The sequence below is a fragment of the Dipodomys merriami genome, unplaced genomic scaffold, assembly GCF_024711535.1.
Source record: "Dipodomys merriami isolate MVZ:Mamm:240054 unplaced genomic scaffold, mDipMer1.0.p SCAF_135, whole genome shotgun sequence".
In the NCBI taxonomy this organism is placed as follows: Eukaryota; Metazoa; Chordata; class Mammalia; order Rodentia; family Heteromyidae; genus Dipodomys; species Dipodomys merriami.
The window spans coordinates 2273613-2283333 of NW_027202660.1; positions in this window are offsets into that span (position 1 = coordinate 2273613).

Consider the following 9721-nt stretch of genomic DNA (forward strand, 5'->3'; position numbering starts at 1 on the left):
ACTAACACTAACCCTCAAACTCAACCTCAACCTAACCCTAACTCTAACCCTAAACCTCATCCTCACCCTAACCCTAACACTAACCCTAACCCTAAACCTCACCCTAACCCTAACCCTAAACCTCACCCTCACACTAGCACTCACCCTAAACTTAATCCAAGCCTAACCCTCATCCAAACCCTCACCCTAAAACTAAACTTAACCTTCACCGTCACCTTCACCCTAACCCTAATCCGAACCCTAACCCTCAACCTAACCCTAACCCTCATCCTAACCGTAACCCTTACCCAAACCCTCAACCTAACCCTAAACTTATCCCGAACCCTAATTCTCACCCTTACCCTAACCCTAACCCTCACTCCAAACCTAAACCTAAACCTCACCCTCACCCTAGCCCTCACCAAACACTAATCCTTACCCTAACCCTCTTACTAACCCTCCCCCTAACCCTTACCCTAACCCTCCCCCTAACCCTAACCCTAACCCTCAAAATCACCCTCAGACTAACCCTAAGCCTAACCCTAAACCTTACAATAACACACACAATCACCCTCATCCTAACCCTAATCCTAACCCTAACCCTGAGCCTAACCCTCCCCATAACCCTAACCCTCATCCTAACCTAACCCACACCCTCACCCTCAGCCTAATCCTCAGCATAACCCTAACCCTAACCCTCACACTCACCCAAACCCTAATCCTATACCTCACGCTAACCCTAACACTCACCCTCAACCTCAGCCTAACCCTAAGCCTATCCCTAACCCTAACACTAACCCTCACACTCACCCTTATCCTTACCCTAATCCTACTCCTAAACCTAACCCTAACCCTCACCCTCAACCTAACCCTCACCATAAGGCTAACCCTAATATTAATCCTAACCCTAACCCTCACCCTCAGCCTCACCCTAACCCTAACTCTAACACTAAACCTCACCATAACACTACCCTAAATCTAACACTAAACCTCACCCTCAACCTAACCCTAACCCAAACCCTAACCGTAAACCCCACCTTAACCCTAACCCTAAACCTAACCTGCACCCTCACCCTCACCGTAAATCTAACACTAACACTAACAATAACACTAATCCTAAACAGAACCATCACCCTAACCCTAACCCTCACCCTCATGCTCGGCCTAAGCCTAAGCCTAAGCCTAAAACTAACCCTAAACCTCACCATAACCCTAACCCTATCACAAACCCTAACTCTAACCCTAAACCTCACTGTCACCCTAACCCTAATTCGATCCCTAACCCTAAACCTAAACCTCATCCTAACCCTAACCGTAACCCTCACCCTCACCCTCAACTTAACCGTAACCCTAACCATAACAATAACCTTAACCATAACCCTAACCCTCACCCTAACCATAACCCTCACCCTAAACCTTACCCTCACCCTAACACTTACCCTAACCCTAACAATAACCCTAACCCTAACACTAACCCTCACACTAACCCTAACCATCACCGTAACCCTAAACGTCACGCTAACCTTATCCCTAACCCTCACCCAAACCTAGCCCTCACCGTAACCCTAACCCTAATCCTCAACCTAACCCTCACCCTCAGCCTAAACCTAACCCTAAACCTAACCCTAACCGTCACCCTAACCCTAAACCTAAACCTAACACTAACCCTAACCCTAACCTCACCCTCAGCCTCACCCTAACCCTAACTCTAACCCTAAACCTCACCCTCACCCTAACCCTAACCCTAACCCTAACCCTAGACCTCACCCTACCTCTAACCCTAAGCCTCACCCTCACCCTAGTGCTTGCCGAAACCCTAATCCTAACCCTAACCCTAATAATATCCCTCCCCCTAACCCTAACCCTAACCCTAACCCTAACCCTAAAACATCACCCTCACCCTCAGCCTAAATCTAAGCCTAAATCTAGACCTAACCCTAACAAACACACTGACCCTCACCTTAACCCTAAACCTAATCCTATCCCTAACCCTAACACTAACCCTTACCCTCCCCTAACTCTGACCCTAACCCTAACCCTAAGCGTCACCCTAACCCTAAACCTCACCCTCACCCTAACCCTAAATCTACCCCAAACCCAATCCCTAAACCTCAACCTAACCCTAACCCTAACCCTCAACCTCACCCTCACCGTAACCGTAACCCTAAACCTCAACCTAACAATAACCCTAACCCTAACCCTAACTCTAACCATCACCCTAACCCATAATCTCACCCTAACACTTACCCTCACCCTAACACTAACCCTAACACTAACACTATCCCTCACACTGACCCTAACCCTAACACTACCCTTAAACCTCAACCTAACCCTCACCCTCAACCTAAACCTAACTCTACCCCTAACCCTAACACTCACCCTATCCCTCCCCCTAACCCTATATCTAATCCTCACCCTCACCCTAACCCTAACCCTAACCCTAACACTAACACTACCCCTAAACCTAACCTGAAACCTAACCCTAATCCTCAGCCTCAACCTCACCCTAAACCAAACCCTAACCCTAAACCTCATCCTAACTCTAAGCCTAACCCTAACCTAATCCAAACCCTCACACTCACCCTAACCCTAATCCTAAACCTAACCCTATCCCTAACCCTAACCCTCACCCTAACCTTCAGCCTAGCCCTCACCCTTAAACTTATTCTAACCCTAAACCTCAACCTAACTCTCAACCTAACCCTAACCCTCACCCGGACCTGAACCCGAACCCTCACCCTCATGCTCGGCCTAAGTCTAAGCCTAAGCCTAACCCTAACCCTAAACCTAACCCTCACCCTAACCCTAATCCTCACCTTCACTCTACCCCTAACCCTCAACCTAATACTCACCCTAACCCTAACCCTAAACCTTAATCTAACTCTAACCCTAACCCTCAAACTCACCCTAGCCCTCACCCTAACCCTAATCCTAACCCTAATCCTCATCCTTACCCTCACCCTAACCCTAACCTTAACCCTCACCCTAACCCTAACTCTAACCCTAACTCTCAACCTAACCCTAACCCTCACGCTCACCGTAACCCTAACCCTAACCCTCAACCTAACCCTAACCCTCACACTCACACTAAACCTAAAGCTCACCCCCACCCTCACCCTTAATCTAACCCTAAGCCTAAACCGAACCCTAACCATATCGCTCACACTCACCTTAACCCTTACCATAAACCTAATCCTAACCCTAAGCCTAACCCTCACACTCAACCTAAACCTCACCTTAACCCTAAATCTAACACTAACACTAACCCTAACCCTCAAACTCAGCCTCACCCTAACCCTAACTCTAACCCTAAACCTTACACTCACCCTAACCCTAACATGAAACCTAACCCTAAACCTCACCCTAACCCTAACCCTAAACCTCACCCTCACCCTAGCCCTCACCCTCACCCTAATCCTAACCGTAACCCTCATCCTAACCCTCACCCTAACAATAAACCTAACACTCACCGTCACCCTCACTCAACCCCTAATCCGAACCCTAACCCTAAACCCAACCCTAACCCTCACCTTCACCATAACCTTTATCCTAACGCTCAAACTAACCCTAAAATTAAACCGAACCATAACTCTCACACATACCCTATCCCTAACCCTCACCCCAAACCTAAACCTAAACCTCACCCGAACCCTAGCCCTCACCAAACCCTAATCCTAACCCTAACCCTCTTCCTATCTGTCCCCCTAACTCTTACCCTAACCCTCACCCTAACCCTAACTCTAACCCTCAAACTCACCCTCAGCCTAACCCTAAGTCTAACCCTAAACCTAACCCTAACACACACACTCACCCTCACCCTAACCCTAATCCTAAACCTAACCCTAATACTAAACTTCCCCATAACCCTAACCCTCAACCTAAGCCTAACACTCACCCTAACCCTCACACTCACACTAACCCTAACCCTAATCCTACTTCTAACCCTAACCCTTACCCTAAAACTCAACCTAACCCTCACCTTAAGCCTAACCCTAAAAATAATCCTAAACCTATCCCTCACCCTCAGCCTCACCCTAACCCTAACCCTAACCCTAACCGTAAACCCCATCCTAACCCTAACCCTAATCCTCACCTGCACCCTCACCCTCACCGTAACTCTAACCCTAACACTCACAATAACACTAATCCTAACGAGAACCATCACCCTAACCCTAACCCTCACCCTCATGCTCGGCCAAAGCCTAAGCCTAAGACTAATCCTAACGCTAACCCTCACCCTAACCTTAACCCTATCACAAACCCTAACTCTAAACCGAAATCTCACTGTCACACTAACCCTAATTCTATCCCTAACCCTAAACCTAAACCTCATCCTAAACCTAAATATAACCCTCACCCTCACCCTCACCATAAACCTAAACCTAACACTAACAATAACCTTAACCATAACTCTAATCCTCACCCTAAACATAACCCTCACCCTAACCCTTACCCTCACCCTAACACTTACCCTAACACTAACCCTAACACTAACCCTCACACTAACACTAACCATCACTCTAACCCTAAACCTCACGCTAACCAAATCTCTAACCCTCACCCAACCCTAGCCCACACCCTAACCCTAACCCTCATCCTCACCCTAACCCTCACCCTCACGCTCACATTCAGCCTAACCCTAACGCTAAACCTAACCGTAACCCTCACCCTAAACCTAACCCTAAAGCTAACACTAACCCTAAACCTAACCCTCACCCATAGCTTCACCCTAACCCTAATTCTAACCCTAAACTTCTCCCTCACCCTAACCCTAACCTTAACCATATACCTCACCCTAACTCTAACCCTAAACCTCACCCTCACCCTAGCCCTTGCCTTAACCCTAATCCTAACCCTAACCCTAATCCTAACTCTCCCCCTATCCCTAACCCTAACCCTAACCCTAACCATCACCTTCACCCTCAGCCTAAACCTAAGCCTAACCCTAGACCTAACCCTAACCCTAACAAACACACTGACCCTCACCTTAACCCTAACCCTAATCCTATCCCTAACCCTAACACTAACACTTACCCTCCCCCAACTTTCACCCTAACCCTAACCCGAAGCGTCACTCTAACCCTAACTCTAACCCTAAACCCTCGCCCGCATCTAACCCTCAGCCTATCCCTAACCCTAACCCTAACTCTCACACTCTTCTAATCGTAAACCTCACCCTCACCCTAACCCTAACCCTAACCCTAACCCTAAATGGCACCCTAACGCTAACCCTCACCGTAACTGTAACCTTAACACTAACAATAACACTAATTCTAAACAGAACCAACAATCTAACCCAAAACGTCACCCTCATGCTCGGCCTAAGCCTAAGCATAAGCCTAACCCTAATCCTAACCCTCACCCTCAATCTAACCCTCTCCTTAAGCCTAACCCTAACATTAATCCTAACCCTAACCCTCATCCTCAGTCTCAACCTAACCCTAAGTCTAACACTAAACCTCACCCTGACCCTAAACCTAAACTTAGCCCTATGCCTCAACCTCAACCGAACCCTAAACCTAACCCTCAACCTCACCCTAACCATAACCCTCACCCTAAACCTAACCCTCACCCTAACACTTACCCTCAGGCTAACACTAACCCTAACCCTAAAAATAACCATCACACTAACCCTAACAATCATCCTAACCCTAAATCTCACTCTAACATTGACCCTAACCCTCACCCTCACCCTAGCCCTCACCCTAACCCTAACCCTCAACCTCACCCTAAACCTCACACTAAACCTAACACTAATCCTCAATCTAACACTCACCCTCACCCTCACCCTAACCCTAACCCTTACCCTAACCCTAACCCTCACCCTTAAAGTAACCCTCACCCTCAACCTAACCCTTAACTTTACCCTTACCGTCACCCCCACCTTAACCCTGACCCGTAACACAAACTCCACCCTTAAACCTCAACCTCACCCTAACCCTAACTCTAACCCTAACACTAACACTAAACCTCAACCTAACCCTAAACCTAAACCTCACCCTCAACCTCACACTCAGCCTAACCCTAACCCTAAGCCTACCTAACACTAACCATAACCCTAACCCTCACACACATCCTAATCCTTACCCTAATCCTAATCCTAACCCTAAGCCTAATCCTCACCCTCACCATAACCCTCACCTTTACCCTAAGCCTAAATCTCACCCTAACCCTAACCCTAAAACTCACCCTCACTCTAGCCCACACCCTAACCCTCACCCAAACCCTCACACTCACGCTAAATCTAACCCTAATTCTAACAATAACACTAACCCTAAGCTTAAGCCTAACCCTAACTCTAAGCCTCACCCCCACCCTCATCCTCAGCATAACCCTAAGCCTAACTCTAACCCTAATTCTAAACCTCACAGTAACACTAAAACTAACCCAAACCTTAACCCTAACCCTAACCCTAATCCTCAGCCTTGCACTAACCCTAACCCACACCCAACCCTAACCCTCACCCTAACATTAAGCCTAACCCTAACCCTAACCCTAATCCTCACACTCACCCTCACTCTTACCCTTATCCTAAACCTAACCCTACCCCTAACCCTAACCCTCACCCTAACCCTCAGCCTAGCCCTCACCCTTATCCTAATTCTAATCCTAAACCACATCTTAACACTCACCCTAACCCTAACCCAAACACTCACCCAAACCCGAACCCTAACCCTCACCCTCATGCTTGGCCTAATCCTATGCCTCAGCCTAAGCCTAAACCTAACCATAACCCTCACCCAAAACTAAGCAGAACACTAAAACTAACTCTAACCCTAAATCTCACCCACACCCTAACCCTAATCCTAACCCTAACCCTAAACCTCATCCTAACCCTTACCTTAAACCTCAACCTCACCCTAGACCACACCCTAACCCTAATCCTAATCCACATCCTAACCCTCACTCTAACACTAACCCTAAACCTCACCCTCACCCTCACCCTAATACTAACCCTAACCCTCAACCAAACCCTAACCCTCACCTTCAAGTTAATCCTTACATTAACCCTCACCCTAACCCTAAACTTAACCCGAACCCTATCTCTCACCCGAACCCTAACTCTAACCCTAACCCTAACATTAACCCTAACCCTAACCCTCACCCTAACCATTACACTCACCCTCACCCTAAAACTTACCCTCAAACTAAAACTAACCCTAAAGCTAACATTAACACTCACACTAACACTACCCATCACCCTAACCCTAAATCTCACCCTAACTCTAAATCTAACCCTCATCCTAACCCTAAACCTCACACTAACCCTAACACTAATCCTCAATCTAACCCTCACCCTAACCCTAACCCTAAACTATACCTCACCCTAACTCTAACACTCACCCTTACTGTAAACCGCAACCTCAGCCTAACCATCACCTTTTCCCTTACCGTCTCCCCCACCCTAACACTCACTGTAACCGTAACCCTCTCCCTAAACCTCACTCTAACCCTAACTCTACACCTAAAACTCACCCTCACCAAAAGCCTAACTCTAACCCTCACCCTAACGCTAAATCTCACCCTAACCCTAACCCTAACCCTCATCCTCACCCTCACCATAACCGTAAACCTAATCCGAAGCCTAAAAACAACCCTAACCCTAACCCTAAACCTCACCCAAAACATAGCCCTCACCCAAACCATAGCCCTCACCCTAACCCTAACACTAACCCCAACCCTAACACTAACCCTCACATTAACCCTAACCCTCAGCCTAATCCTCAACCTCACCCTAACCCTAACCCTAAACCTAACACTCACCCTCACCCTAGCCCTCACTCTAACCCTAATTCTAACCCTCACCCTCACTCTAACCCTAACCCGCACCTTCACCCTCACAGTAAGCTTAACCCTAACCCTAACCCTAACAATAATGCTAAGCCTAACCATAACCATAACCCTAACCATAACCCTCACCCTAACCCTAACCCTCACCCTAACACTTTCCCTAGCACTAACCCTAACCCTAACACTAATCCTCACACTAACCCTAACCATCACCCTAACCCAAAAACTCTTCCTAACCCTATCCCTAAACCTCACCCTCACCCTAGTCTTCAGCCTAAACCTAACCCTCATCATCAACATGACCCTCACCCTAACCATCACCCCCAGCCTAACCCTAAACCTAATCCTAATCTTAACTCTAAACCAAACCCTCACCCTCACCGTCAGCCTCACCCTAACCCTAACTCTAACCCTAAACCTCACCCTCACCCTCACCCTAACCCTAACCCTAAAGCTCACCCTGAACCTAACCGGAAACCTCACCCTCATCCTAGCCCTTATCCTAACCCTAACCCTAAACCTAACCCTCACCCGCACCCTCTCCCACACTGTAACTCTAACCCTAATCCTAACAATAACACTAACCCTAACCCAAACCATCACCCTAACCCTAATCCTCACCCCCACCCTCACCCTCAGACTAACCATAAGCCTAAGCCTAACCCTCACCCTAACCCTCAGACTTACCCACACCCTAACCCTGATCCTAACCTTAACCCTAACCCTAACCCTAAACCTCACCCTAACCCCAAACCTCACCCTCACCCTCAACCTCACCGTAACTCTAAGCCTAACCCTAAAAATAATACTAACCCTAACCCTAAAACTAACCCTAACCCGAACCCTAACAAAAACCCACACCCTCAGCCTCAGCCTCACCAAAAACTTAACCCTAACCTTAACACTAACAATAACCCTAAAACTAAGCCTAACCCTAACCCTAACTCTAATCCTCAACCCCAACCTCACCCTCAGCCTAACCCGAAGCCTAAACCTAACCCTAACCCTAACCCTCAATGTAACCCTAACCCTAACCCTAAACCTAATCCTAATCCTCATCCTCACCCACACCCTAACCCTAACCCTCACCCATATTCTAACCTTAACCCTAAACCTAACCCTAACCCTTAACCTCACCCTAACCCTAATCCTAAACCTAATCCTAACCCTCACACTAACCCTCAACCTAGCCCTCATCCTTACCCTAATCCTAACCCTAAACCTCATCCTAACCCTCAACCTAACCCTCACTCTGATCCTAACCCTCACCCTCACCCTCATGCTCTACCTAAGCCTAAGCCTAAGCCTAAAACTAACCCTAACCCTCACCCTACTACTTACCCTCACCCTAACACTAACCCTAACCCTAGCCCTCAACCTAACACTTACCATTACCCTAACACTAACCCTATCCCTAACACTAACACTCACACTAACCCTAACCATCACCCTAACTCTAAACCTCACCCTAAACCTAAAGCTAACCCTCACCCTCACCCTAGCCCTAACCCTAACCCTAACCCTCATCCTCACCCTAAACCTCACACTAACCCTAAAACTAATCCTCAATCTAAACATCACCCACAACCTTCCCCTAACCCTAACCCTCACACTAACCCTAACCCTCTCCCCACCGTCACCCTCACCCTCACCCTAACCCTCACGTTAACCCTTAACATCACCCCAACCCTAACAATTACTCTAACGATAACTCTACCCCTAATCCTCACCCTCACCCTAACGCTATGATCCTATGTGAATAGGACACAGTAGCTCATTGGACTATTCATTTGTCAATGACTTTGTGAAAGGAATGTGCTTTGGGACTGGGAAAAATAAGATATGGTTTCATGTGATATATTCACTTCAGCCTATTTCCTTAATTCTTATATTCCCCCCTCTGTTTAGTACCCAGATATTTTCAGCATGCCAACAAAATTATTGTGGGACA